The sequence below is a fragment of the Tachypleus tridentatus genome, chromosome 4 (assembly GCF_004210375.1).
Source record: "Tachypleus tridentatus isolate NWPU-2018 chromosome 4, ASM421037v1, whole genome shotgun sequence".
Taxonomy (NCBI): Eukaryota; Metazoa; Arthropoda; class Merostomata; order Xiphosura; family Limulidae; genus Tachypleus; species Tachypleus tridentatus.
This window is the reverse complement of record NC_134828.1, coordinates 46,850,328-46,878,131: the sequence shown is the minus strand read 5'-3', so window position 1 is coordinate 46,878,131 and position 27,804 is coordinate 46,850,328. Positions and strand designations below refer to the sequence as shown.

General features: G+C 32.9%; 2 long non-coding RNA genes across 3 annotated transcripts in view; one reads left to right on the top strand and one right to left on the bottom strand.

Moving 5' to 3' along the window:
- LOC143249066 (uncharacterized) overlaps positions 1-5,662 on the top strand; it is a 47,196-nt gene extending 41,534 nt beyond the window's left edge. For both annotated transcript variants that reach the window (XR_013027496.1, XR_013027497.1), the window contains 2 exons: positions 3,030-3,326; positions 5,444-5,662. This is a non-coding gene — a long non-coding RNA (uncharacterized LOC143249066). The remainder of the gene's footprint in view (positions 1-3,029; positions 3,327-5,443) is intronic.
- Positions 1-27,804, bottom strand: part of LOC143249067 (uncharacterized) — a 98,746-nt gene that overhangs the window by 14,954 nt on the left and 55,988 nt on the right. The window lies entirely within an intron of this gene.

Below are 27,804 nucleotides of genomic sequence, written 5' to 3'. Positions count from 1 at the left end.
TTGAATGTAAATTTGATTCTAGTAACTCAGAACGCTGTCATTATATGGTTCTCTTAACTGTAGGTATAATATATGAAACATAATCTCCTTCAATATTATCACAGAACAAAAACAAACTGCTCTAAATTCATTTTCTTTTAACTTGTATTTTTCCATTTCAGTAACATCAATATTAGATCATCCCATTCCCCTTATGATTGGTGCAGCAGGAATAATACTTTTGATAACTTGTTTAAGGCAAGAAAAAATATTATTTTCTTATGTTTAGTTGAATAGATCTTAATATAATTTCTAAGATAATAATAGTTGAACCATTTGTGTACATTCTTGATGATAAATTTCAAGTGGCTGAGAAATCCAAAATGTTCATTAACTGGAATAATAAATAATGGTTACAAACACTTGCAGTAAAAAGAAATAAGGTGAAATTAGCATCATTAGTTTATAATAAACTGTAATTTATATGTGGATCTTCATTTAAAACTTAAATTATGGAACACTTTTTTCAATATTACAAGTTCTTGTAAGTATGTTATTGTTTAACCAGTTTTATATGTAAATACAATAAGGTACTGTGTGTTATTACAAATACTTGAAGTTGAAACGTGTTAAATATTGGCAACCTAAACTTTTACAATTAGAGAAATTGGAAAACACTTGAGATAAATACAAAAGGCATTTTCATTCAAAGAAGTTATTTTTAATTAATAATTTCCAATTTATTTTAATACGATATTTAATTAAAAGTGAAATTTATTAGCAAGTATAATATTTATTAAATTATCCCTGTTATGTTATAACATTTTATTTCTGTTTAATTACTGCCATTCAACATGTTGAGGAAGCCCCTGTGCCTCTGGTTGCTAAATATTATTATTTGTAGATTATAATTAGATTCTAATTTTAATTGAAATAACACTGATGTATAAATTATAGTTAAATTAAATCACTTATGTTATTTATTGGTGTTTTTCTTCTGTAGTCTTATAAGTTTAAAATGGTGCTGCCAGTCAGAAAGGGGGAAAAAAGATGAGGTGATCGTCGAGAAAAATACATTAAAACCACAAAACTCAATAGTAAAATCAAATAAACATTTAAAATACAATAGAAAACCACACAATATTATGAAAAATAGACCAAGGAAAGTGCGGTACGTTCAACTGCCTCAAGTAAGTAATGTAATGATAGAAAATGTCATCATATTATTCTCTTTCATAGTAAGAGCCTTGTAGTGGCAAAGCGGTAGGTCTGAGGACTTATAAAGCTAGAAACCGGGTGTCGTTAGCCATGGTGGGTAAAGCACAGATAGATCACTATGCTTAATTTCAAATAAACAGACATAAGAATAATGTAATATATCTTCAATCATGTATGTTAACTTACTTTCTATACATTTTTATGCTTGTGTTCTTCGTGAAGGTTAGACTCCGTTATAAATATAACGTATTAAGGTTATAAACTGTACTCTCTAATCTTCCACCTTAAAATAAAAGTTTCAATTTGATGGCACGGTATCACTTTTTGGATGGAAATTGTAGACGGTTTGAATGGACACCGAGTGATAACTACTTTCTCGAAACGTTGTATATATAATACAGGTTTCTTCTTTATCTCTGCAGCCATTTCCAAACATGCATGAAATTTGTATACTCACTTGACCCTGTTTATGCGTCATGTGTTTCCACAGTAAATGCACAAGTTACACAGCTACGGATGAATCTTAACCAAGTTTGGTGTACAGCTTCCCTGTATAACAACGATCACTTTGTGTCATGTCTCTTAACAACAAATGTTATAACCTGATATTGTTGTTTGTCTATAAACTGAAAGTATATGATGAAATGTATAGACAACAAAAGTGGAAAAATTACACATTTTCTAGTGTTTTAACATTTGGAAAGATATATATATGCAAAAAACGGCTCGTTTGGGTTGAGAAAATATTTTACATAGAAGAGCGAACAACGTTTCGACCTTCTTCGGTCATCGTTAGGTTCACAAAGAAAGAGGTAACTGACCGGAAGCTGACCACATGTTTAGAAAGGGTTGTGTAACTGAGTGTCGGAATGTAGAGGACGGTGTTATATGTCTCAATATATAATTTTATTATATTATATTAATATAGGTATAATGGCGTTCCTTTATATTGGTTTATTTTGGGTTAACGAATTTGCATTTATGTTAGCTAGAAAGTATTGGATTCTTTTACGGTCCACAGAAAGTTTAAAAATGTTTCATTTCATTTTTTATGAAGCTTCATTATTGTCGTGTTCTTCTTCCTCTTGCGTTTTAATTCAAATCTATATTCTCGATGTTGATAAATGTTGCAGCGCCATCTCGAAGCCAAACGGCTTCCAGACAAACCTTGAATGTTAGAATATTGAAATGAAAAAGCAGTCATAGATTAAGAACCACTATTGGAACTCAGTAGTAAGACCGAGTGCTCATTACTCTAAGACTGCTTTTAATACTTGTGGCGAGTACACACAGATAGCCAATTTTGTAGCTTTCTGATAAAAAACAAACAAATAAACATGGAGGAAACTTATTGCCCCACAATTTTCTCGATATTTACAATAAGCTAACTTAAATATGCATCACGCAATTTAACATCCTCAAACGTAAAGCTGTAAATACTGAAATCCTTTTTCATTTCAATTTCTTCTGTTCTTTATTGCTTTTGACATTATCATATTTTTAATATAACTTATGAATAATTGTTTACATTTTGTTCTCATTAGTACAAGAGGAATGTGATATTTTCCACATACTATCCCCAAAATCATTAAAGTTGTAAATATTTTGCTATATATAAGATAAACATTCCCCCATTTTACTCATTAAAAATCAATCATGGAGCCAATTAGTTTGTTTAAAATTTGGTTATTTAACTAGAAATGTTGATTGAAGACGTATTATTTTAGTTGATATCCATTAAATTGATATAAACCAGTTATAAGTTTTTGCCCTGTATAAATTTTCTATATAATGGTATTTAAAATCAACTTATCATGATTCTTGATTTTTAGGAAGAAACAAAGAAAAAAAAGAAACCATTTAAGAAATATAGAGCTTACAGACCACCTTATTTTAAAGAATTAAGAGATAAGTTCCGAGAAATCCCCACAACAGATTCTGACAGTCCATAAAACTATCCCGAATGTCTTTTCCATTCTCGACGATTTTCTCCACCAATCAGAGATACTGAAATGAAAAAGCCCGGGGCGAATGGAAAGCCCTGAAAAACCGCGTCCTCGGGTCTTGTGGAGTTTTTGCCTATACAATGCTAGAAGACCAGGCGCTTGTAACTGAAAACATCACCCCTAGTGAGTTAGATATTTTAGAAGCTGTTTCAATGATCCCTGATTATGAAAAGGCCCCGACAAATAAGTTTAATAAAAGAGAAAATAATATGATGTTAAAGCAAAAACTGACACAACCAACCATCTTGCAGACAAAAAATGAAAAAATGACCCCGCTTGTACAGCGGTAAGTCTACGGATTTAAAAAGGTAAAATTAGGGGTTCGATTCCCCTCGGTGGGCCCAGCAGATAGCCTGATGTGGCTTTGCTATAAGAAAAACACATACACACAAACACCCATACAATAAATGAAAAGTACACAATAGAAAGGAAAACAGAAAGAGCGGAAAACATGAGCAAGCCTGCTTCAGGTTCTGATAAAACTAAACCAAAGAAATGCGCTAGGATAATCGTGAATGATGACAAACCTAAAGAGACATTAAACTCTGATTTACTGACAACGGTTTGTAGATTTAAAATTCTTTTTCTTTATAGTACTCTATTATACAGCATCAGCATATAACCATTAATAACAAGGATCTGCTCTTAATATTAAACTTTCACTTCATACAAGTTTATTTATACCTACACATATATATATATTGCACTGAGCAACTGAAATATAATGGAATTAATAATACGTTATTAATGCTAATACAAAATTACTGTCATAAAATAATTACAACCATTCTCATATTTAATTTCTGTGAATATCTGACATCTTATTATCTGTATCTGGTTCAAAATTCAATTAATTTTTCATTTATCTTACGTTTACGATTAATATTTAGTAGAAATGAATTCACATTTTTAGAGTTAAAAACATTTCACTTTAATGTAATGTATACTGTGTCAAACTGTGTGACCAAAATCATATCAATGTTGCATGCTTACAATCAGTGTTGTTAAGATCCTGAGGCATCCACAACTACTGAAAAAGATGCATTCAGAGAATCCTTAATATTCAGAGTCATTTAAATACATGTAATTCTTTCAAAAGAGACCGATACATGTTCGATACTATTGAGGTCTGACAATTCTGTACCCTAGTTAAGCTGATCAATCATCTCTTCTTCAATATTATTACACGTGGGAAGACAATTATCATCCATTCAGCTGAAGTCAGAACCAAACGTAAACATATATGACAGCATATTATGTATCGTCTTAATGACATCTGGAGGTCAGAGTGTCCATTCGTGATTTTTCATTACCACACATACTTCCACTACTGATATTAAAGTGAGTTATTTTGTGTCTTACTATAACTAAAATATACCTTATCTCAGTAGTATTACCAAACCTCTTGTGTTTTTAACCGTATATACACTGAAATGACGTTCGGTTGCAGCTACGAATATCTGATTCTGTTTTTAACAGTTATCACATAATTGTAGCGAATCGTTAGATAACAGTAACTTACTTAAATGTGGACTTTATTCTTTTTAGTCCAGTACCAGTGTATTTGTACCATTTTGTTACACGTGATTCCACCATATCTTGTTAATAACACTTTGAGACATTTTGCATCAGTGTTTGTTTTTATAGTCAGTCAACTTTCATTGGTCTGACAGACATTTAGTGAAATATCCAGTTGTCTTCTTTTGGACTTTACTAAGATTATTGAATATTTTAAAGTACTATAAACTGTGTGATTTACTACAGTGTTACAACTATGATAAAACAGTTTGAAAACTCTTCCTCTTTATAATCATTTGTAGTTCAGATTACATAACTTTTCATGCTTAATTTATATAACAATGAAATGAGGAAAACAATTGACATTTATTTATAACAGTAGTTTTATCTTGTTTTAGCAAGTTAATATTTGTGAACAAACAATATAAATGTAAAACATTATTTAAAGCTATATCTGCTGTATATTACCTTCCTTGCTATTTGGGACAATACTTGAGATATATTTCGTAGTTTTGAGAAAACGTATATCAGACACCTAAAACCAATTTCATAACTTACAATTTTCATACAAACATTTATTTGGTTTTACTCATATTATAGTAAAACGACTGCTACATGAAGAATAAATTATATATTTTTAAAATGTTTATTAACTGATTATTGTTATTAAAACATTTTTTTTTCGATTGATGATTAATCACTAATTATAATGAAATCTTCAGGCAGAAACACCAGCTTCAAAAGAAATAAAAGACGATGAATGTATCTAGAGGGATATGTCAAGCAACATCAGGCCTCCCTCTACTAGACTTGTCTACAATGCTGATAAAAGTATCACTGTAAGACTTGGCAGTAAACCAGAACATCACCAGAGACACGTTTTTATTGTTATTGAAAATGCTGAAACCGAAACAAATTTATTACTGGGAGAGCTCCGAAATCAACACTCATGTATCAATTAAAATGTTGCCAAAGCGAACATAATCTTATTGTACATGAAACTAAAAATAATAATCAAGTTAAATATGTTGACATCCCTCACAAGATTGTTTTTACAAGAGATCCGAAACTGAAACCAAAACCCAAAAATTAAATAACCCATGGACTGCTCAAAAGCATACCATATTATAAAGAATTACTTTACCTTATCTCATAAGTTACATTTTTTACATTTTACTCAGTGATATAAATTATAAATAAAACACATATGAAAAATAAAGAATATAATATTCTCCTGGGTCTTCTCTTTTTTGCTGTAAACTGTCATGAAACTTAAGCTCACTTTTCTATTTACGAAATTATTACAATTAATAATGTTTTTATGTAATTAAATAGTACAACTAAGAACAGAGAATAATAATACACAGAAAACACTGTTCTATAAATGTGATAATATACGTTAAGGCAATCAGCTAAGCTCACCTGTGTAATCAGTAATTTCCATCAAAAAAAATTAAAACCAAATGATAAAATAGACAAAACTGCATAAAGAAAACAACAAACCAGATCGCTTGACAGATTGAAACTTTAATTTTCTATTGGGTATAAATAATGTAGTGTATAACTATTAGCATTTGTGAAAGATGAAATTGCAAGAGTTGGTCTGATTATCTAGTTAATGGTTTGTAGACGAATAACAAACAGAGCTATATCACCGTGTTAGCTTTGGTGTTAATTGAGCAAGAAACGTGGAGACATATGAGAAACAGACACATACTGACATTTATTTATATAAATTCAATGATAGTGAACATTTTAAAAATTCAACTAAAGCCCAGTAAAGTATGGCTGAAAGCTCCATTGTAGAAAACAATAGGTCGTAATGAACCTCCTTTACAAATATAAGGTAAACCATAGAAAATTATGGCTGATACCTAATGGCATAATATTCAAATTGTTTTTATAAGTAAGAATGCCATCTTTATTAATTTCAGTGAATATCTTGGCAGTTTTTCATCACTTTTATTAATAGGGTTACTCTAGAGCTCCTCTGTCTTTACGAGATACTATCAGAGAGATGGATCGTTAGTTCCAACTGATATATGAACGATACTACACCACAATACAGGTAGACCTAACTTTCAAATGAGTTGCTCAATTTTAGTCAAGAGTGAGATGTGGCAAGTCAGCTGTAAAGATATTGTTAGTTTAGTTACTGTGAGGAAAATATTCATGTTTGCGCTCCCAGTGGGGAGAAATAACTCCATCATTGATAAGGGTAACATGTGTAATAATCTTAGGTGGATCACGCATTAATGTACAATATTCTTTAACAAATGCTACATACATCAACTAGGTGGCATTCATGACAGTAACACTAGTAGACATTGATAACTATCATTTTCTCCCCCTTATTCATACCTGTGAGCATCACCCAACAAGGTGAAGCACCCATACAGAAAACACAACACTCCTACTACTGAAGCTGGAATCAACATACAGGTGTAAAATTCAAGTCAAGCAAAGTACAGGACTATCTTAAGTCCAAAATATTCCCTGAAAAAATTGAAAGGAACAAACACTGAAATGTTTCTTATCAAACAAAATATAGTGGATACAATAACTAATGAGACTTCTTATTTAAAATGTTGAACATTTTCAGTAGCATATAAAACACTCAGATCACTTTCAGTTAGTGACTTGGATACACCACCTGTGACTAAACCTGGATTTTAAAAAGATCTATTGATAACTATATTTAAGTTGAACAATAGTTAATTATTAAACTTCTTTCACACCTACAAATACATGGAAACAACAAACTATGGATATCACAAACCTAATGGATGCTTCCTCCATGATCAATTTTAATCAATACAATCTTAAACATAGACATCACAAACAATGTAATGCATTTCTCTGCAACTGAGACCAACAGTAACATGAGCATGTTTTAACATGAAAAATAACGTTAAAGACCTAACAAGAGCCCATTGATCATGTGCTCAAAAGGTGCCTCAGACAGCAGACAACAATTAAGGAAAGTTTAGTTCTTATATGCTTTCAGCAAAAACAACAACTTATGTTTGGGCTAGTACGGTATGTTTAGTATGATTTACATTTTATAAATTGTACCATGTAGTTTCCATGTACACACAAAAGCTTATAAGAAAACAGTTTTGGAAAAATAAACCGATGATAAACATGGGTGAGTTTTCAGTGAACATTTCACTGAAATATATATATATTAGCTGGAGTTTTAAAAGCCACCTAGCCATCTTCCCCCCAAAGCTATGGGGTTGTACATATTTTTAGATGCATATTGAGCCATCCTGGACAACTTTCAGTATGAAATAGGCTTTGTAAACAAAAATCAAATCACTTACTTGTCATTTTACCACATGAATCAATCTGACAATCACATAAACCTAGTAAAGTATTTGAAACAACATATCCAATTAGGTTTGTAAGACCTCTAGTTACACATTTCTAAATTAACCAGCTATGATTTGTCTTGTAAAAACAAAAGTTTATTTCACATTAAATCTGAATGAAGTTTTGTGATCATATGCAATAGATGTTTAAATATTGTATAAAATGCAACTTTACGATATATGTGCAGCTGTCCAGTCAACAGCTTTGTTTTTAATCCTTGAGAAGCACAACCTAATACTGAAGTATTAGGTCACATCTACCAGAGGTAAGACATACAAAATTTATTTCAGTACTGCTGAATTTTGTTTACATGCTTTTGGTTTCAAATAACTCATCTCCACTGTCCCCATCAGAATCTAATGCTGTACATTATTTTACCAAATTTAAAGTTTAAGTCAAAATAACTTAGGAAGAAAGGATATGTTTAAATTTAAGCATAAAGCCACATGATGGGCTATCTGTGCTCTGCTCACTGTGGGTATCAAAACCTGGTTTCTAGCATTATGAGGTATGTAGATGTATCACTGCCCCACTGAGGGAGCAAAAAAAAGGACAAGCATCTGTAATACAGAAATTGTTCCTGCGAGTAATGACTAATGAGAGTAGTGTTTGTAAAAATCAAATCAAGGCCACATATGGGAATGTATTGATTCATTTTGTCTCAGCCAAATCCAGCTTTTGGATTGAAAAATTCTGTGAAAAACAATCAACAACAAACTACATTTTCATTGTTACAATGATATCAAACAAAGCTTTATATGGCTCAGATATCCAACTTTAATGTTATATGTATCACAGGAGACAAAAAACAAATACAGGAATTATTCCAGTAATACCATGATTCTTGCTATACTTTAGTGTTTATCTTATTCTTGATATATATAAAACAAAAGGTTTATTTCTTTGTAGTTAAGTATATAGTTGCACAATGGGCTATCTGTGCTGTGCCCCACTATTGGTTACAAATCTTTAAATGTTTTGTTCCACTCTGAAAGTTAAGTAACTGCACATCTTACTGTCCTAAATAACAGATCTTAACACTTGTGATGGAATTTGTAAATACCAATATATCCAGTTAAAGAAGTGTTGCTGTAACAGCAATGTTTTTATTACCAGGCTACACATAAGAATGCTAATGTTATTTTAGACCTAAGCCTAAATCTAGTATTTAGACTGCAAATGTATATATCAATAGATATCCACACTTTCACTGTAACAATGATAAATAGAAAACATTATATAAACTCAGGTTCATAACACATGCAAGACTTGCAAAGTCTTGTCATTAGAATACCTGGAATATTTTATTATTAACAACATCAGTATGTGCCAAGATACAATTTAGAGCAAGTTACAATATTATATTTTTTAAATACATGCCATGGATTTCCAAACCTGGTTTGTTGAACAAACCAAGTAACATATGCATGAGAAACCTCATGTTAGCAGTCATTTTTGCCACAAAAACCGGTCTTGCAAACTAACGTATCACCTAATCTGCCCATTGTCCCCCTCAACAATAACAATGTCTAACATCATGGACAAACCTTGGAACAGAACATGTTTAAAATGGTGCTGTCTTTGAGAGTCGTAACAAAGGCAAGTTGGTTAGTTGATTTAGTGTTTTATGGCACAAAGCAAATAGGTTATCTGTGACAAACATCCGGTAAAAAGGTAAAAATAAAATAAATGTAGTAAAATTCATGAAAGGAAATGAAGGTAAAACAAAACAGCATTGAAAACATAAATAGCATAAAACCAATGTTGACATCTAGTCTACAATAAAGAGAGAAATCAGAGTAAAAGAAGTTGTAAAAACGACTTTCTCTAGCAAAATGGTAATGATCATAACCCGCCAGGAAGACCAACAGGTAAGTTCAAGAACCACCGTCAGTCACCTGAAGTTGGCCTTTCCAGTCCTGGTTCCGGGTTATGTGTCATAGCAGCCATTATCAAAATGTAAAATGTTTATCACAGTTACCAATTCTGAGGTTTATAGCATACTGACTGTTGCAAACTAATAATATATGCTATTTCTCAGCGAGTTTGATGACTATCTTTTATAATCATTAGACAAGGTTCTAGAAATTTCAGTTGGCAACAATACTGGCAGTTACTAGAACTTAAATACACATATCTTCAATTGATGATTCTTTACTCTAGAATCTTCTACAAATTTATATAACAGATGAGAATTTCACAATACATATTTAACACAAGAAGTGGCGTGCATTTCCAAATATTAATATATACTTAACTAAAACAAACGTTCATATTAAAATAAATATATGTTAATGAAATGCCGTTACAATCGAAACTTCGTGAACTAAACCCAGGTTTTGTTTGCTTGTTTTTGAATTTCACACAAAGCTACTCGAGCTAATCTGTGCTAGCCGTCCCTAATTTAGCAGTGTAAGACTAGAAAAAAGGCAGCTAGTCATCACAACCCCTCTTACGGATGTTTATAAGAGAATAAATGTTGAAATAATCAGAAAAATCGTTTCATTGAACTTGTAATTTCATGTTAACATACGTTAGCATTTTGTAGCAATGATCGTTATTTTCATTTTTGAGGGTTAAAAACTTTAATGATTCATGACTATTTTTATAATACTTATTTTTTGTGGTTTTTCTTTTTTGTTATATTATCTTTTTGACAATTCTGTACATTTTTCACAATATTTGAATTAAATGTTTGACAAACTGAAGTGATTTTGTACCATGAAATGCAGTGTAGGGAAAAGATGCATGTTGTGTGCGTTTTATTATTGCAAAGACACATCGAGCGATCTACTGAGCCCACCGAGAGAAATCGAACCCCTGATTTTAGCGTTGCAAATCCGTAGACATACTGCTGTACTAGCGAATGGGGGGGGGTTATGGTAGAGATTTCTTTTTTTTTTTTACATCCAGGTAAAGGAGAAACACCTTCTGTATTACTACTACCCTCAAGTAGAGGCAAAATTTAAGATTTAGAGTCAATATAAAAGTAGAGAATTGTAAAATGTTTGTCTTTTTTGGTGATTTTTAATGATTTTGAGCTATTTTTAGATGTTGCTATTTCTGGATGTTCTAATGACCTTTTTACATCTTTTTTTTTTAATTTGTTCATATCACAGTGGAATACAAACTATTTTTATTTATTTCTTGAGGGGCCCGGCATGGCCAAGCGTGTTAAGGCGTGCGACTTTGTTGTTTTTCTATTTATTTAATCTAAAATCATCATTGTTTCATTTTCTTTGTTTTCAGTTATAATATGAACGTTGATATGTATGTCATTCACGTGGCTTTCAAAATATTTCTTTTTCTTCTTCAGAGTTGTAGCTGCAAAAACATCATCGATAGCCAACACCAGATTTTGGATTGTTTTGAATTGCGCGCAAAGATACTCGAGAGCTATCTGCGCTAGCCGTCCCTAATTTAGCAGTGTAAGACTGGAGAGAAGATAACTAGTCATTACCTCCAACTCTTGGGCCACTCTTTTACCAACAAATTGTGGGATTGACCGTCACATTATAACTTGGATTCGAGCCCGCGACTCCTCAGATTAAGAGTCGAGTGCCTTATCCACCTGGCCATGCCGGGCCCAGATTTTGGAGATGACAATGTTTAAGGTACTAGCAAATATTGTTTCCAATATTTATGGCCTTTTTGAGTTCTTCTTTATTCATCATCTAGTAACCCAAAGAAAATAAAAGAAATCTGTAACATTAAATAGTTGGTCAAAATCATAAATTTGGCCAAGGAGAACAATATTATTCACACACTCAAATAATCTAGGTTACAAAATGATAAGTTTAAAATGACTTAAAGACTTTATAAATATTTCTCCTCGGGAAATATGTACATAGTGCTGTGGCGACATGTAACTGATAAGTAAATAAATATTTATATATACAATCCAGTTATGTTGCGTGTATGATACATTTTAATATACAAAGTTTGGGATTAAAAAAACAACTGTGTGCCTTTAATATGAAGAAAGCCACCCGGCGGAGAGCATGGTAAGTCAGTGGATTTGCAACGTGAAAACACGGGTTGCAACCTCGACGCCTGTGTTGAGCACAAAACAGATTGCCAATTGTGCAGCTTTGCGCTTATCAACAAGCAAAGAAAAATAATCCTTATCTTGATAGTAACACATATATTGATTACTTAATTATCAATTTATTTGATTTACTGAAAATCAGCGTGGGATGTTTGCATATTTTATAAACAAAAATAATGCAGATTGCATAGTGTTATGGAAGAAGAAATAGTATCTCACCCTCCAAGTGGTGCACAACACAACCAAAACACCTATAATATATTAATGTTATTTAATCAACATCAATAATTCTTTGACCAAATACGAAATGTTCAAATTATCTTAAGAAAAATGCGTGGAAAATTATTGTTAGACAAGAAAAATAAGTTGTTGTTTTTTCTAATGTGCAAATGCCGACATTCAGAAGGGGTGTATTGAAATCACTGGATATTTCTGAAATTAGGAAATTAGCTAGCACGCACATTTAAGCCCTCCTGATGGCACAACAGAATGTCTGCGGACTTACAACGCTAGAAACTCGGGGTGGGCAGTGCGTAGATAGCCCATTGTGTAGCTTCGAACTTAACTTATATCAAGTTAAAATCACACCTTTTATTATTATTGTATGTGAGAGGGTGTAGAGGGTGTGGGCAAATAAAATTAAAATAGGATTAACCGATTGTGAAGTATGACTAAACGTTTAGTGCTGAAACGTTAATGATAGAAACTGGTATGTTGTAAGAGTAGTAAATCAAAGAATAAAGTAGACCTTTTCATCAATTTTTTTTTCTAGCTTCACTGAAATTCGCGTTTCGTGAAAGAAATTCACAAGTGAAACATTTAAAACAACCTGTTCAAACACCTAAATTAATGATGAGTAATACAGTCTACAAAATAAAATTTAAATCAAGTAAACAACATACATTCCGCCCCTTTAGGGCCCGGCACGGGCAGGTGGGTTAACGCATGCGACTCGTAATCTGAAGGACGTGGGTTCGCTTCCCCGTCGCACCCAACATGCTTGCCCTTTCAGTCGTGGGGGCGCTATATTATGACGGTCAATCCAACTATTCGTTAGTAAAAGAGTAGCTAAAAAATTGGCGGTGATGACTAGCTGCCTTCCCTCTAGTCTTACACTGCTAAATTAGGGACGACTAGCGCAGATACCCATTAAGTAGCTTTGTGCGAAATTCAAAAACAAACAAACCGCCCCTAAAGGCATAGAACATGAGGTTTAGGTAATTAATTTTCTTTTATCTTTTCAGCATTACCAATGTTTCCCACTGGTACAGCGGTAAGTCTACGGATTTACAACGTTAAAATCATGGGTTCGATTCCCCTCGATGAACTCAGCAGATAGCCCGATGTGGCTTTACTGTAAGATAACACATACGCACACTGATGGCCTGTATTTTTAAGAAAACAAGAAAGCAGCAAATCAAAACATAAACTGGGTACTAATTCATCACTGAATTTAGGCGTAAGTAGTTAAAACTCATAAAAATAATTGTTTGTTTTTGAATTTCGCACAAAGCTACTCGAGTACTATCTGTGCTTGCCGACCCTAATTTAGCAGTGTAAAAGTAGAGAGAAGACAGCTAGTCATCACCACCCACTGCCAATTCTTGGGCTATTCTTTTACCAATGAATAGGGGGATTCACCGTCACATTATAACGCTCCCACAGCTAAAAGGGCGAGCATGTTTGGTGCGACGGGGATGAGAACCCGCGACCCTCAGATTACGAGTAGCATGCCTTAACTCGCTTGGCCATGCCGGGCCTAAATATAATTAAACATGCCATTACTGATTCATGTTTCTAATTACTTGTCATTTGCTACCCAGTGGCTCAGCGGAATGTCTGTGGACTTACAACGCTGAAAACCGGGTTTCGATAGCCGAGGTGGGCTGAGCACAGATAGCCCATTGTGTAGCTTTGTGCTTATTTAAAAAAAACAACAACAAACTTGTCATGTAGGTTTTACTGCATGTAATGTAACTCCTTATTTGAATTAATTTTGGCAAAATTAAAATCATCAACCAACAAACCGAATTCACTCTACTATGAAACCATGAATCCCGTGTCATAATATTTCTCTGTTGTGTGTGTTTAAATAATTCTTGTTTATATTGTTCAGTTAGTGATGAAATTACTCGGCGAATTTTTGCTTTGCAAGTCGAACAAAATGTGTAATTAAACAACGTAACATATGAAATGTTCCTGTCGGCTCTAGTCATTCTATTTTAGTTTACAATTTTAGATAAAATCTATGTATATATTGTATTTCTACTGTAAAAACCCAAAAACATAAAATGTTTACAGTGTTTTACGTCTATTTTTATCGGAAATGTTGAGTTGTTTTAATAGCTGAACTTAGTTTAACTGACACATAAGGTCAGTCGAACTAAATCTAAGAATACGTAATGCGTATATAAAAATAAAACAAAAAAGTTCTTTTTCTTTGTCCCTAAAATTAGGTTTTTTTTCAACATCAAACATACAATTCTGGAACATCTTTGTTTTTAAGTTTTGAGAAAAAAACTTAGTGAGTAATACAGTATAATATATTTATAATATCTGTTTTATCAGATATTATGTTAACGGAAATAAACTTCTTCAAACAACGTGATTTATTGAACCTAACGGCCCGGCATGGCCAAACGTGTTAAAGCGTTCGACTCGTAGTCCGAGGGTCGCGGGCTCGAATCCCGGTCGCATCAAACGTGCTCGCCCTTTCAGCCGTGGGGTCATTATAATGTTACGGTCAATACCACTATTCGTTGGTAAAAGAGTATCCTAAGAGTTGGAGGTGGATGGTGATTACTAGCTGCCTTCTCTCCAGTCTTACACTGCTAAATTAGGGACGGCTAGCGCAGATAGCCCTCGAGTAGCTCTGTGCGAAATTCAAAAACAACAAAAAAGCAATTCAACCTAACATTACCTTCACCAGTCTTTAGAAGAATTCTATAACTTCTGAGTCATTACACTTGAAAGCAAGTTGAAAAACTGTTGATCAAACAACAACTTGAAACATTGTTTACTTTAGAATTAAATCTGGTCTTATAACATTTTGAAAAGTCGATAATGTTGTATAATTACTGTGAGATAGCAGATTGTAGTTTTATTTTGTGACGTTTCGGTTACCATTAAGTTTGTACATTTTCGATCGTTTAGTTAAACTATGAATTTTTAATTATGTTAAAGTTCTAACTCACTTTCTAGATACAGCACGTTAATTTTGAGTTCTCATGTATTATGAAACCGAGACAAGTTTCCCCTAGCGGTGAGGTACAGATATTAATGTTGTGAAAGATTATGTAGATTTATGGTAATAACTAATCACATGAGATGCAATTTCGTGGTCTAATCAATCAGTAGATAAAGATGGCTAAACGAGTTAGTTAAAAAGAATTATTGCTAAATGTTGTTACTGATACAAGAAATGGTTCATTTTTGAAGCATTAAGTTATTCTCTGGTTCTTTCTTCTTTTGTTTGATATATGTTGATATCCATCTAAGTGACATTTATTTTGTATTATTTATTAATATATATATACCTAGTCCTGACCAGATACTGGCTTACTAACTCTTGTTTTGTACACAATAAAACTCGGATGCTAGTTGTTTTGGTTATCTGTTGTTATAATTTAATAAACTGTTGTTATTTTACACCACTTGAGCGGCGTTTTGATTAATTACGCTTTGAATTGATTCTCTGGCTAAATTATTACGAGAAAGATGAGTTTCTACGGAAAATGGTAAATAATTAAACTCACTTACAAACCCAATGAATAGATAGGAACTGGAGCACGTGAGTGAGTCTACCAATGTATAGGTAGGAACTAGAGCACATGAGTGAGTCATGTGGAATCGCACAAAATGAAAGTGCTTAAAGCTAGCTCTTTACTATCACACCTGGACAACATAGACTTCACCTGACGGATCGATGAGTGAACTAACATTTATAAAAGTATTCAATTTTTTAAAAACAAAACAACATTTTACTGTTTAAACTTGTGCTGAATCTATCGTTGCTTCACGTGGATTGACGTCATTGACGCGTAAACTGCTCTACAACCTTCAATAACGAGGAAATAGACGGTGAAACTTTCACATTCCAAATCTTATTATGTCGTGACTGACTTTAACATCTTGTATGTACGAGGTCTGTTCAAAAAATACGCGGACTGTTTGAATTGCGCGGCTCCAGTTGGTTCCAGGGAAATCCGCTTGGTGTTGCTAGGTTCGCACAGAAACTTTTGTTGTATCTGTTGGATTTTAGCATTGAAAGTCAGTAAGATTGAAGCCGTCCCACCAGAGGGACAAAATAATAAAAGAAAATATAGCAAAGAATTATGGACAGTTTTATCACCTCGAAAAACCAAAAAAAGGGATACATATATGAGTTAAAACACTTTAATTTATTAATATATGTTCATGTTTGTGAAGTTAACGACATTTTATCCTAATTATGTGAACATTTTTATTAGTCATATCTTCTTTATGAAAAGCATTGTGAATGCCTAACAATTTATTTTGCATGATTCCCATCATTTGCTAGTAACCCTAGTTTGGTGCAATGTAGAGAAAATTAATATTGATAAAGTTAAGTAAACAAAATTACAAGGAATGATTGCGTTGAAAACAGCAAATCCAAATCTTTGACTAATTATATTAGTTTGTTTTAGCCTAAAAACAAGCCGAAAACAAAAATAAATTAAAAAATAACAAACAAAATAAAAAACGCTGAACTAAATGAAAAGATCCCAGGATACAAGCTATGATGTGGGATATAAAATGTACCCTAGGTTTTGGAGGTGACTCAAGAGGTAGGGCCCACACTATGGTGGGGATACACCGTCTTAACCTCCATTAGCCAGTCTCACATAAAGAAAGAAAATAAAGGAATAGCAATAGATATAGAAATAGAAAATAGAAATTGGGAGAGCAAGATGTGGGTGCTGAAGCCCACAACGTCCCACATCCATATCACCCTTCACTGCTTGCAGAGAGTTATGGGAAGGTGACTGATTTCCAAAGTAAAGAAGAAAATAATGAATTGAAAAATAAATATAAGGTAAGAATAAGAAAAAGAAACAAACAATCTGTAACAGTTTCATCAACTGACATTCACACCTCAACTCAGTCAACAATAACTTCATCTCTGAAAAGTACATTGCTGGTATTTACACTTCATAATGATCCACAATGACTCTACCATTGCACTTTACAGCTCACAATGGTTAACACTAACTTCTAAACATTTTTCGTTGTTATCCGCTAGAAATGTTCAGTATATACTTTTTATCTAGGTGAAACATTAGCTAAATAGGCGACTAATTCATTTTCTCAGGTAGTTATTATTGATCACGCATGCGTTGATCATAATCGATCAAGTCTACTAAACAGGAGCCATTTTTGAATAAATCAGCGCCATCTTCAGGCAGACTGTGAGTGTCATATTTCTTATTATCATTAACCAATAAAATCCATAATTTCTCCATAGCCTATTTGTATTGATTCAGGAAAGTTACGGTTTGATGAAACAACAGAAAGTCTCATTCATTTATTACCCTGGCTTTTTTTACGATTTCCAAATCCCATGTGCGCAGCTGACACTTTATGCACCTGGCAGTTTTCTAGCAGAATTAAAACAGCTTTTAGTGTCTTCATCATATTCTACTGTTGGTGGTAAGGGCTTCTTTTAGAACACCCTGTCATGGTATTGTTTCTCAGAAGCCAACATGCAACAATAAATAAGAGATTCATCAGTTCACATCCATGTAATATATCTTAACCTGCAACCATTATATAACTTTCACCATGGAATTCAACCTTGCGAAATCATCTAAACTTATATTCTTAGTTAATGGGAAGTTTTAGTTCGCGATACAAATGAACTTAGATTAGCCAGAACGAGTCTTGTTTTGTCTTGGAATTTCGCATAAAGCTACTCGAGGGCTATCTGTGCTAGCCGTCCCGAATTTAGCTGTGTCAGACGAGAGGGAAGGCAGCTAGTCATCACCACCCACCGCTAACTCTCGGGCTACTCTTTTACTAACGAAAAGTGGGATTGACGGTCACATTATAACGCCCCCACGGCTGGGAGGTCGAGCATGTTTTGGCGTGACTCGGGCGCGAACCGGCGACCCTCAGATTACGATGTGCACGCCTTAACATCTAGGCCATGCCAGGCCCGAGTGCATTGTCACCAAAATGTGTTATAGTTGTTACAATGTAAACATATTGTCATCATTCATTATATCAAAACCTATTCATAAAATACTCATTCTAAGAAGAACATACATTGACATTCGCAGGCAGTAAGAGTGTGGAACATGCCACAACTGTAACCACGTCTAACCAATAACAAAACCTTAATTAATAAACACTGCAATATCTCCGTAATGAGCCATATCTGTCCGTTAATATTGTTTTGTGTTGGACAGGACTGTACAGCATAGCTGGCATATCTGCAGATGAAGAAACAAGACAATCGGTTTTACCAGTTAATGATTTTTTGCACGTGCGCATTAGAATAAGGTGATTTTCTTAGCAATCACGTAAGGTGTTACATTGTCATTGACTGTCCAATATTTTTCGTCACTATATCGCAGGTAGATGATGAAAAATATTAACATACCATTGCCAGTATAACTTACCAGTTGTGCTTATGGTGTTAAGTTTCTGTGGCGACGGTGAAACTATGCCAGTAGATGTATTTGTTTGGAGTTTTTTTTTTAAGGACTAATAATGTAATAAAAAAACTACTTATTTGTTTCTCTGGAGCAACTCCCGAATATTTTATTTCTCGTTTCTCTCTTGCTAGTGAAGAAACTATGGTTGAGCTATTCGACCATAAGTGAAGCGGCACGTGTACAGATGAATGGGAAAAAGATCTTTATTGATGTCTGAAATGTGTCGCCACCTCTGATAAAGAAAAGCCACACAATGTTCAGGTTATCTTTAAGCTTTTCTAATTGTGACCTAAATGATTTTAGATTTACGTTCTCTTTATCTCAGAGACTTTCATGATACTTGAATTGAACTTGTTGACTTACGGTCTAACGCATCAATTGTAACAAACTGAATGTTGCTACACACTTCTTTTTTTCAATACTTCCAAGTATTCCACTATCTGATCATTCTTTGTAGAACGATATAAACTATATCACAACCTTTTGTAACACAATTTCAAACTTTCATTCTTAAAAGACTGTTTTTCTGTTTCTTTATGAGGTGTTTCTCCAATAATGCATTTGTCATTTTAGTTCTGTTTTACGTCAAAGTTGTATGGCAGTAAAACAAACTCGAACCGTATTAAAGCCAATAACTTTATTATTTACATTTTGATATTTATTTCTTGTCACTGTTACGTCTACGTCTCATACGTCTATTACTTAATTTGCTATTATCATCTTCACTTTGACCTCGATCTGGCAGAGCGTGTACTACAAATTATCATTGTTTAAGTATTGGCTTACCAACTATAGCCAGGTGGCAACTAGCACTACTAATAATACACAAACATACATTTTATTTGTCTCTTTTGGACATATGTGAAAACTACACGAGAGACATCTGTGCTTACAATTTTGAGTTGCTAGATTCAAAAACACAACAACAACAAAAAACCAGCAACCGCTGGAAACTTTTGGATTTATCTAATCGAACAATGAAATTTAACTGTTACTCCTATAACACATCCATAGCTTCAAAATATGATGCTTCGATAACGGGACACGAACCAATAACTCTTTGCTCGATAGCCCCTTATATATATGTAATGTGGAAACGTAGCTACAGTCATTATAATATTACCGTACCTGTGAAACTAAACAATATATAGTAATGGTGCTAATCAAATGTGTTTGTAACTACAATGTGTATTTATGGAAAAAGAAATTGTGAATATACCATTATAAAATTCAGTGATCTGTTGTCTAAGTCTGATGTGTAAAATTGGGTCACATTTACTACTATGGAATCAATATTAATTTCTGTACAAAGTATGGTTAAGTAGCTTGTTGTAATGGTTTCACATCCAATAAACTTTCATACAGTTTAATCGATAGTTTCAGTAGATATAATTTTCATCACTTACTGACCACTTTGTGCCCCCTAGTGGTAAGCTTACGTACTTAAATTAATCTGCAGGTTGTTAACTCATTCCATAACAAGATGGTATTCTGTGTCGTGTAGCTTTAATTACCATGGAAGTTTATGGTTGAGTTAAATTTCTGAAGTTCAATATTAAACTTATCTATTTTATGCTCTTTGCTAAAGATAATTTTATACTATATAGAATGTATAGAAAATTAAATAAATATCAAGACATTCCTTTACTAGTATTTGAATGGTGACTGCTTTAAATTTTTATTATTTTATTCTTTTATCTATTATTTTCTTGAGTGGTAACCGATTTTTCTCTCTTTCTGTATCTTTTTTCTAAACGATTTTATAGTTTTAAATGTTTACAAAATTCTTTCATAATAACGATATTTTAAAGTAGTTAATGTGTGTGGTTTAAACTGGTAATTGTAACTATAAATTTATCCACATAGCAGTATCCAAATACACTAGGGTTCTGTGCACTGTTAACGTGCTTAAGACTTGTGGCTACAAAATCGCCAAAGAAAGAAAAAATAGCTTCAAGAGCTGGCGGTAGGTGGTGTTGACTAGCTGTCTTTCTTCTGAGCTGCCATCTGCATATTCACACCTCTAAAAACCGGATTTCGATATCTGTGGTGGGCATGGCTTTGTGCTGAATTCTAAAAACACGACCTTCTGAGTTCTAATTTACCGGACAAAATTATAGATGGCTGATTTACGATGAAAAACGTAAAGTAGAGAAATCACATTTGTTGTATAGAGCTTGTTATAGAAACAAGTGTTCGCGATTTTGCTTAAATTTCTTACCAGTGTCTATGCAGCTTTGGGAAGTATACAAGTAATAAATATAAAATGAAAAATGTAATCGCTACCAGTAAATATTTCACAAGTGTGTTAACGCGTTCGACTCGTAATCCTAGGGTCGCGGGTTCGAATCCCGGTCGCATTAAACATGCTCGCCCTTTCAACCTTGGGGGCGTTATAATGTGAAGGTCAATCCCACTATTCGTTGGTAAAAGAGTAGCCCAAGAGTTGGCGGTGGGTGGCGATGACTAGCTGCCTTCCCTCTAGTCTTACACTGCTAAATTAGGGACGGCTAGCGCAGATAGTCCTCTAGTAGCTTTGCGCGAAATAAAAAAAAACACAACAAAATAATATTTCACAATCGGTATTAAAAGATTTCAAGCAAAAAAACAGTGAGTATTGCACGAATGAAATACATTTGTTATAATAAACGAGTTATTTAGTGTTACGTTATCGTAAAGTGTCAGTAACATTGTTGGTCCATATCCAACAATAAAAAGATATAAGATTATATCTAAACGGTAAGGAAAACTTATGGCTATGACTTTGAAATACACTTATCACTATATCCCAACTCATAGCCGATAAGATAAAGAATAGCTTATCTCATATTCCAGGATTCGTTTGGAACGATAGTATCAAGTTGTGCTTTTGTTGATTCTGTTAATTAATTAAACAAGTGAATTTTATTAAGCAGCAGTAAATATCTAAAATATATATATATATATACTGCAGCGAAGTTGATGTTCGAAAATATATACAAAACATTGAATGTTAATAAGAAAGCATTATGAAAACTACATATAACGTTACAGTGTATGGAATCAACAGTTAAATAGCCTAATTTAGGCTTAATATCTTATTGTTTACCATAGATATTTTAAACTAATAATGAGGCAGGTTTTAATGGAATATCCTCATTTATTATCCAATTAGGTTTAACTTTATTAAATAAAGAGGACATAATATGTAAACCTCTGCATGTAATAAAACAAACACCTGCCTCAGGCCAGTTTGACAGTTTACATAAAATTAAAATAAAACTTCTCTTTATAGAAATTCTGCTTAGCTTTATTCTTATTACACTATCTTACAGGTCAAAATATAGCAGACAGTATTCAAACATTGACGCCTTCAAGCGACTGTCGATACTCTCGGCTGAATCGAAGCGGAAGAATCACTCGTAAGGCCTGGGTTACAAACTAAGGCTCATTCTGAAACACTAATAGAACCTTTTAAGATGGTTCTTGAATCTGGTCCAGCAACTCCAATATATTACACTTTTCTTCTTATTATCCTGAAAGTACACTTTCTAGCACAAAGTGCACGTTCCATTCAGTTCAGCTTTCCACAAGAATTAGCTTCCATAAAAACCGAATCTATAATAAATTTTATTCAAACATAGGCCATTGGTTAAAGTTCACACTAATACATTATTGATCCTAATGATTCACATTGAGAACCTTAATGTATTATTACAGCTTTCATTTCTAACTCTCAAATTATCCATTTTATTTGAAACCTATCATTATGGGCGGCGGTTCACGAACTGAGTAAGGAGTTGAGTCATTATTGTTCTAGGTGAACCAGGGATATCAGTGACATAAGCTGACAATTTGATGTTTATCTTCTTGTGTGTGTTATCCACATACTATTGTGGACACGTAAACAACAAGGACGTGGACATATAAAGAACTTTAAGTGAAATTTAATATACCTAGACAATTAAAATATGATGTCTTACTGCTATTGTTACAAACATTTAGAAGCAGACGTGTCTTTTGTGATATAATAATTCAAACAAGCGAAATAACCTGGACTCAGTTTAGTATTCCTCACCCATTGCACGTGCTTTCAAAGCTCAATAAAATGGAAACAAGTGCCGAAAACTCTGAGTAACAAAACCCTGACAAAATAACGGGTTACAAAATCACACACGTAGAGAAAACAAGACATTATTTAGAGTGATGTAACATTTCTTAAAATTACAGCGATACTCACAGAAAGTAAAAAGGGGGCATAATTTACCTATTCAAGCAGAATACGTAGGGTTTAGGCGTGAGTATCCAGGAGTATCCACAGACTTTTACTTAACATGTTCTAAAAAACAAATTTCCTCAGAAAAGTAACTGTCATAAGGACACCCGTAGTGTACTATTCATCAACCTAATCTGTACACTCATACACTTCGTTTCAACTTCGTAAAGCGGAAATTTCGAAAATTCCCTCAACACTACGTAAAGTTATGTGCTTTAATTCTGGTCGATCATTTCAAAATTAGAGAAAACATACAATGAGCAGAACTCACCGCCAACGCTTGGGTTACTCTAATGAAATAATGGACAAAATGCTTGTAGTGTAATACGCTAACCGTTAGGTCATTTTTATAGCAGTCAATACCTGCTTAAAGTTCTACTAAATTCTACTGTCGTTCATTTGACTGTTGACAAATGACTGTTGATAGAAGACTGCCAGTGCATTTTTACTACCGACAAAGACATACCATAACAATCATTCCATTTTAAGGGTTGTGATGAATAAAGGTATGATATTATTGGAATATTATGAAAGCAACTAATATCTTGTCAAAAACCTTGAACAATAAAATTACATCATCAAATTGCTACACTTACAAATGTAAATAATAATAGTGTACGTAAATAACAATAGTGTATGTAAATAATAATAGCGTACGTAAATAACAATAGTGTACGTAAATAATAATAGGGTAGTAAATAACAATGGTGTATGTAAATAATAATAGTGTACTTACTTGTAATAGATCGATACATTTGTTTTTCCAACAGTATTACTCAGTTACTTTATTTGTTCAATTATATAAACTCGTTCGTTGTACAAGAAAGTGTTTTGTTTTCAGAACATAATTATTTGCACCGGCAGTCATTTATTATGATATAGAAATATCGTGACACCTTTCTTTGACACCTGTTACACAAGTTGGTCCAGGTAGAGGTTGTAGTGTCAGTTTATCTTGCATTGTTGGAAGGTGAACGTGAAAGAAGAAAACACAGCAGTAAGTCTATGGGCCTATAACGTTAAAATCGGGTTTCGATACCCGTGCTGAGAATAACATTGTGAAGCTTTGTGCTCAGCTTCAAACAAACAAAGTGAAGAAAAATAGATAATTGTGACTTGTAACTTTCTAAAGGTTCCGGAGATGAAACCGATGGCATAAAGTTGAGAAATTAGATAATTTTGGTGGCTTGTTTTTTAGGTAAGCACAGAGCTATAAAAGCAGATATTTGTAGTTTGTCCACTACCGGTATTGATACTCACTATCTAGTGTTTCAAGCCTATAGACATACTGTCCTCTGAATAGTTTAATAATATTTTTAATGCTAATTTCTACTACCTAGAATGATAATTTCAGACCTTACTTGACTGTGTTATCACCTTATAACTGATGGCTTTTATGAAGTGAAATTATTGATACCATATGACAAACCTATTTGTGAATTGAAATAAACTATAAATTGTATTATGTTTTACGTAGTTTTATGAGATATGGACATTTAAATTTTCTTAAAATTAAATATGTCGCTCCAACTTTTGGTTAAAGACAAGATAAATAATCCTTATTAAAACTTACTGAGAAATTGATTATTCATATAAAACGACTTTTTAATATATCATTTTTGAAACTATCTTAACTTGAACAGTTTATTTCAAGGTTTATTTATATATAATATTATTTTCTTCAAGAATTATTCCGTCTACAACTTTTACAGCATAATAATAATTGCTTAATAATGAAAAAAACTTTCGATTTATTTACTAACTTGAATACTTGTTTCTATTATTGTAAATTGTTAACCTAAATGTGTCATTTAAATCTTATATAGTTGACTGCAAAAAAGTTATATTTTATGTTTATGGCAATAATTATGATCTAATTGATGGAAATATCAAACTATGTGATCAAATTGATGGAATGAGTGTCTGATCAAACTATATGTGATCAAATTGATAGAATGTGTGTTTGATCAAACTATGTGATCAAATTGATGGAATGAGTGTCTGATCAAACTATGTGATCAAATTGATGTAATGTGTGTCTGATCAAATTATGTGATCAAATTGATGGAATGTGTGTTTGATCAAACTGTGTGATCAAATTGATGGAATAAGTGTCTGATCAAATTCACCTTCTTGTTACCAAAAAAAAAAAAAACAGTAGTTGGAAATTGTCAAATTCATTTTATGCCATAGGTTAAACATGTATATAGATGTCAATTTTACAACTTTTAAGTATTTTTAAAACAAATTTAGGATTCAGAGGAGTTTTTTCTTTAAATTTTAAAACTTCGATCAGTTCTAACTCATCGAAACACACTTGTCACTGAACATTAACTTAGTACTAGTCTGATCCGCTGATTGTTATTAAGGCTTTGCTTGTATTTCAAGTAGCATCCTGCCTTTTTAAAACACATAATTTGTTTGTTTGATGTTAACTGCAAATCTACACAGTAAACCGTCTTTACTCTGTCTATCGAGGGCATTGAAACCCGAACATAGAATTATAAGCGTTTAGACTTATCACTAAACCATTGGAGGAGAGGAAACAGCTTAACTTGAAACTCTATTTATCTGATTTCATGACTGAAACGTTTAAAACCTGAGGAGGAAAAGTCTGAAAAATGATCAAAATATGTTTATCTTTGCCTCTTTTTCATCACATGTCGGTGTTCGACTTGTTAACTTATCCAGTTAAACAATACAGATAGTTAAAGTGGAAAAGTGAACACAAACATGTGAAGGAGTATATTACTGAAGTTGATTATTGTTATAATACAAATTGTAAGTTGTTATAAAGTGTTTGTTCTTAATAAAAGGAGAAAATGTTACCTTGATTATCTTTTAAACGAGTGTAACGTCTCTCTTAAACATTTTTACATGTGCTAACTGATGCTTTTACACATGTTTACATATAATGGATGGCTCTCTTATACATGTTTACATGTGGTAAATGATTCACTCACACTTGTTTACATGTTGTAAATAATCCTCTGTGTGTTGGTATACGGTAAATGATCATGCTACACATGTTTATATGTGGTAAATAATCCTTGTACAAAATGTTTATCTAGTTTATATGAAGTTATGCATATCTATAAATATTAATGAACGTCAAACAAATTTTAAAATAAACCTCGTTTTCGACTCAAGAAATAAGGATAATTCTTTATAAACTATGATATGACACGACTACTAATAACACTTCGGGCTAATACATTTTGGGTTCAAAATATCTAGACATTCATTATGCTTCTACTGAATTAGTTGTTTTCAGGGAAGAGACATTTATAGAAATAACATGAAATATTCAAGCAAATTCAAATTTGACTAATTTGCTACTAATGTTTTTACTTTGCATTTTAGTTTTGGAAACGAAAAAAACAGCAACTAAAGTCTTTCAGCCGTGGGGGCGTTATAATGTGACGGTCAATCCCACTATTCGTTGGTAAAAGAATAGCCCAAGAGTTGGCGGTGGGTGGTGATGACTAGCTGCTTTCCCTCGAGTAGCTTTGCACGAAATTCAAAAACAAACATCGTTATTGTTGAAGGACTTAACGATGTTCCATTTCACTATAATTAGAAAAGTGTGATTTACATTATTAGAACAACTGTCTTAAAGGATAGGAAAATGATAAAGAAACAAAAATGACAATTGGGAACGATATCTGTTTCTGCTTTGTGTGCCTAAAATTAACATTTTACTTTTTAAACACTAAAATACCAGTTTTCGATTGAAATGTTTCTGATTCATCTTGAAAATTAGATTATCTGACGGAAGTTTCATATTCAACGCAAAATTTCTAAGTTTCTGAGAAAATATACCACAAGAAAATGACACATTTCATAATACTTAGCCCTAGTTTTCTATCACTACACACAGTTAAATTACTTTATTCAAAGAGTTTAAATCCAATAAGATTTTCAGAACACTTACACTGTATATAGACTAATAATGTAAAAATAACATACAACCATAAGTTTTAGTACTTAAAGCGCTAAAATCCGGGGGTAGATTCCCTGCAGAGGACGCTGCAAGCGGCTCTATGTGATTTTGATTTAAAACAAACGTATTCATTTCGACTGATATACTATAACATATCTCAACTCACAACCTTTGAAACACGAATTGAATAAATAAGCAAATAAGTAACTGGGTTGAAGAGCATTCAAAATTCATGACAAGCACCTGTAAATGATTTTATGGTTTAAATGATTTTAACAGTTGTTTGTTTTTTAAATTTCGCGCAAAGCTAATTTAGCAGTGTCAGACTAAAGGGAAGGTAGCTTAGTCGTCACTACCACCACCAACTTTTGTGCTACTCTTTTACCAATGAATAGTGGGATTAATCGTCACATTATAACGCCTATATGTTTGGTGTGACGGGGATTCAAACCCGCGACCCTCAGATTACGAATCGGGTCTAGAAATTGGGATAAGATTACTGCATTAATTCTAAGAAATCTGGTTAAGGAAAATTGAGAAGTTAAAAAAATGATAAGACTTCTGGGACAGATAACATTCTCCCAATGGCTTTGAAGGAAGTTAAAAATCGGATATATGAGTTATTTACTATAATTTTTGTCAGTCCTTGAATAGTTGGAATTTAATTAATGTAATTCCTCCTTTTAAGGGAGGTGATAAAACTATTCCAATAATTATAGACCCATTAGTCCTACATCAGTTGTGGAAAAAATATTTTAAAATATGTTAAAACAAGCGTTACTAGG